The following is a 5339-nucleotide window of genomic DNA, read 5'->3' as shown; positions in this document are numbered from 1 at the left end:
ACACATACACACACACACACATGCACACACACACAAACACACACATATACAAAATGCACTCACACACAGAGACACACACACAGACATACACACACACACACACACACACACACACTCACAGAAACACACACATACACAGAAACACTCACATACACACACATCTTCTGTAAACTCTCTTTAACGACCCAAGTCGGGCAAATTGACCCCTCCAGTGTGTGTCCCGGCCTGCCTTAGGCTCATTAGTAACATTCTGAACCAGGCCTGACTGTTGTGGCTCAATAAATAATCCGTTTTGTTCGACAAAGAGTTTTTTAAACTTGTTTAGTAATCATGTGGTGCCGGATGAGAAAGGCGAAGGTGACGATGATAATCTTAGACTTTGAGTAACGCTTAAAGCACAATAAGATCATGTAAGTGCCGAAGATTAGAGGCGTTACACTAGAGTAACACACGCAAAAATGAAAGAGGAGAGATAAAGGAAATACATGTTATCATGTAATTAAAAGTTTGACAAGACTTCAAATTACATACGTCTTGGGAAATAATATATTAGGGCTGAAGATTAGAAATGTTGCTAGAGAGTATCAAATAAAATTATGAAGGAGGAAAGATCAAGACGATAAATGTTAGATAGGAAAGAAGGCACAAACCACACCAAAGCACCCCCTCCCCACCCACCTAAACCCTCCAAGTTAATTATTCATGAAGGTTACATATAACTATACGTACACACGCCCAAGTCAACGTACTGCGAGCCCGTCACACACCATTTGTTCTCAGACAGGGTCAGGACAAGATCCAATTAGTTAGGCTTCCAAAAACGTGATGTTGTCGTGCGCCTTTTAATTGTGTTCTCGATACTTATATTATAATGGCCTATGTCTACTCTTGTTTAAAATTGACTAACAATTACGTTAGACATACAGAAACATCGGAAGACATGGGATACAATCAAGAGGCTAGCCCTTGAAAGAGACAGGTCGAAAGTGTTTGTTCACGGTCTATACCCTGGTGCAGGGTGAGAAAGGTAGTGATGATAATGATGACCTTAGACTTTGGCTTTGAGTAACGTTTTGTCACACCTCTAAAACAAATAAAGGTATACGTTCCGAATAGTTATAATTTACGATGGTCTTGTAAATTGGTAGCGAAATAATTCATAGTTCTAACGGTGTTAAATTAGAAAATCCCACTTACTTTTCTCAAAACTACTGAAAGTGGAGTTAGGCCCCTGTTTTTGTCGAGGGCACAATTGAGAGACAAGCTGACAATGACGAGGGTGCCATAGCATTAGCAGGGTGTCACAGCACGCCAGGACTAATGTTTGTGAGCAGTGAACCGTGACGGACTCGGAATACTCGGAGTATTTGTTGTTTGAGTTTGAGTAAAGAGAGGCACATCGATACAATACCAGTCATTTAGTGCGGAAGGGAGGGGGGCAGCAAGAAGAGAAGACAGAAACAAATAACAGAAGGAAAGAAAAGAAGTTGGGCCATTCTGTGAAGCCTTAATAATTCCTACCGCTCGCTCTTATTCTCTTGGTGAATGTAGCGGACTCATAGTATTATGTTCGAGCCAACAGAAACAAATCAGAAACACAAAACTGGTTATTTCACTCCATGATGATTGTTGCCTGCCGTCCTAAGTTTCAGAAAAGTAAACAGAATTCAAACATTGAATACTGGATGGATAACGAAATTGTGTTTCTTTCTTTCTTTAAATCCCCCCCCCCCCCTCCCACCCAAAGTTCAAATTTAAAAAAAAATGTAAATAAATAGATACATAAATAGATAAATTTATTTGAAAAAAGAATTAATATAATTTAAAAAAAATAAAAATGAAAAAGTGAGCAAACAAAACATAACTACATCTTCACTTGAAAAGTGCAAAAAGCACATTGTCTTTCCAATAAAATAATACATCAATGAGATCTGCGCTGCTTTCGCACACTAAGGACGCGCATTCTTCTTGTCTTTCAACAAAGCTCGAAGACGCTCTCTTTTGGGACATTACCTTGTTGTTGACACACATTTTGCAACCTTAGAATTACGAAGTTCTAATAGACATTTTTAGCCTTTTTGAGTCACAATTAGATCATGAGATAAAAAACCAAATGTTCTATTTGCTCTATCACAATTGTAAGATTATTCGGAGTCGTTATCAACATATTCAAAGAGTTGCATTTGAAAAAGCTGGACATGTGAAACTCAAAATTATTTGCGTCAAAATTCTCAAAACCAAGTATTGAGCTGCTATAGAAACTTTGTAATTCTAAGGTAGCGATTTTTTAAGCAGATTTTTCTTTATCTGAAATTTTAGAGAACATGCGACAATAACAGTGTATACTGTAAAATAATATGGAAACTTGTGTCAGATTTGTGAATGTTGGTTGCAAACGTGCAGAACACATTGCCTTTACTCTACTATATAATTGTCGTTGATCGCAGACATATAATGTGTTATCATGTGTCCGCTCTGTCCTTAAAAGTTAGCGGCGACAAACGACAAGGGTCGGTATCTATAGTGGGGAGATTGAAGGGAGAGGTCGGGATTTAAATGGGGTGGGGAGACTGATGTGGGAGGAAGGTAAGAGGGAATTTAAAAAGGGACGGGGTAATGGTGGTGTAAATAAGCACATGTGTGTATTAAGACTACACATTATAATGTACTCTACTCACAGTACTCAAATATATGCAACTGTACTAAGATGCAAACCTCTGACTACTGACGTCTGTGGTGTGAAGTGGTTAGGCCTGGGCTTGGCTGTAGCACGCAGCGGGAGACCTGAGTTCGATTCCCGGGTGGGGATAATATTTTTTTATAAGTATCTCCGTCTCAGTCTCAGTATACATGTAGTTATATTGACAATTGCATTTATACTGCGCATAATATCCACTCTTCACAGCACACTCTTTGCGCTTAACAGCCATTACTACCCCCAGCAGACCCTAGAACACTCAGAAAAATTTTTGGCTTCTCGGTTAGCATTCAGTAAAAGCTGCATATTGTCGTGCTCTTACGCTAACAAACTGACAAGATCTTTCGTAGTCTATAGCCGGTTACCCATTCCTACATTGGTGAAGTGAGGATTCGTGTAAAGTGCCTTTCCTTACAGGACTCAAACCACGACCTTACGTTCAAAAGTCCGAGAACCTAACCACCGATACCACATTTTGAAGCTTATTGTACTGTCTGTTAGACTTATAATATTAAATTATTTTAATGGAATGGGTACCCGGCTATAGACAGAGAATGATCTTTCCAAGCAGTTTTTAATGCTTGAACGCTTTGCCAGCTACTTGCACTGTGTGATTCACAAGAAGCCGAGGATGATTCTGAATGTCTAGGTCTGCTGGGGTAATAATAATATTATCATTATTATTATACTGGAAAACCCATAGACCTTGCTCTTGAGCGGGGAAATATGCGAATACAAACGCTATTAATAATAAATATTATTAAACATAAGGTTCAGAAAGTAATAGTTCCGAACTCACACCCCTTTACTATTGATTTTTGCAATCGATACCAAGCACCGTTTGCTATTTAGTCAGATACTTGAAACTACTATAAAAATACCGGGCCCGAGAATTAAATTAGGTTCCCATATTTTTTTGCTTATAATGTGATTTCCAATATTAATAAACGACTTTGGTATACAAACAGCCACCGACACCTGGTAATATTAGCTTGTAAGAATGTCAAGAAGGGCGTATATCAAAAGTAAATAGTCTATTAATTTCTTATTTACGATTGTGTGAAATGTACAACTTAAGGCCGGTATGAGTGGGCTTTTATGGTCTCATTATCGTGCTGGTGACTTTCAATAAAGGATCCTTTTTTGGGGACTGAATTGGACCTAATACATAAAGCATAGCAAATACTCCCTCAGGACCAATAATTTAGTTTTTGAAATGGATACGAATTATTAAGATAACACTCGTCGTGGTCTATCTTACAGTTGTGTATTGCGCTTCCTATGTAGGATAGAGGTGGTTTTATCTACCCTCAACCCTTGGTTTAGTTGAAGTAAGAGTTTTACGACACTTGAAGAGACGAGTCATATAATAAGTGCCAAAACTCCCAACCCTGCCCCTTTCTTCTATATCACTACCCTTACCATGTTTTTTAAAAAGTCACATAATTCACATAATGTGGCGCAGCAGTTAGGTGCATCACTAGCTGTCGCACAAGTAAGACCTGAGTTTAATTTCCGTGTGGGAAGAATTTGTATCGGGTATCTCACTTTTTCTGCTGAAACCTAGATTCCTTTTCATCCTGGGTTGGCGTTAAAACGGAGTAAGCAGTAATGTAACCCCTCCATACAGTATACAGCACATCAAAATAGCGTTTTAAAATAGCGCGTTAACCAGGTCACTGGCCTGAGATAGTCTAGTGCTCTCTGGTTGGACAAAAAATAGAGGCGAATACCTATGTTTCATAAAATATATATTTTATCAAAAATAAAAAAGCACATGATTCTATGTGTCTTGATTTTCTTTTGTGTCTGTGGAAGGGCGGGGAAAGGGGGGAAGATGGAGCTATACTCCTTACCCGAACAAATAAACCCCTCACATCTTTCTCCAAACCCTCATCCCTCCTCCCTATACCCTATCCCCATACCCTATCCCTGTACTCTACCCAACCTTTAATCTCACTCTCCCCCAACCCCTCCTTTCGGTTGAGAAGGGACAGCGACGTGACCTAGTCCTAATCATTCACTTAAACAAACAAAAATGTAGCCTTCAATGAATTATTAGGTTTAATTAACTGGGATTTATGAAACATAGGAATGCGCTTTTACTCTCAGACCTGCTTCAAAACTCAATTCTCGGTTCTGGCGGGCGAAGTAGTTAATTATAACTCATCAAAAATAGCGAATCGAAACCTCGCATTAAAACAGTGCGTCATAACAACGCATTAGGATCAACATCAAGGGCTAAATGTAACTCGGAAGAGGTAGAGGGTTACATAATTACCAACATTAGACCTATTTCAGTGCACGTAATAGGAGGACAAAACCTGAATCTATGGTACAGTTACGCGACACCGCGTAAGAGAGAAAGCCTCTACCCACGTAGGAACACCTAGCAATTAGCGAAACATCTTCTCTGAATGCAGCCCTCAGCAAGATCTTCAACAGGTTAATTACCAGATAAGATCACCACAACTTTATAAAACTCTAAAATGTTAGTCAAAGTCAAAGTAACGAGGGAACACTTTTGAAAACGGTATGTTTACGACACGAAAAATTGCCTATATTCATTATTAGTATTGGGTTTTTTTCTTTCTCCTTGAGTTTTATTTTTCTTTGAGGGGGTAAAAAGAGGGGGAGAGGG

The sequence above is a fragment of the Aplysia californica genome, unplaced genomic scaffold (assembly GCF_000002075.1).
Source record: "Aplysia californica isolate F4 #8 unplaced genomic scaffold, AplCal3.0 scaffold00036, whole genome shotgun sequence".
Taxonomy (NCBI): Eukaryota; Metazoa; Mollusca; class Gastropoda; order Aplysiida; family Aplysiidae; genus Aplysia; species Aplysia californica.
This window is presented reverse-complemented; position numbering follows the sequence as displayed.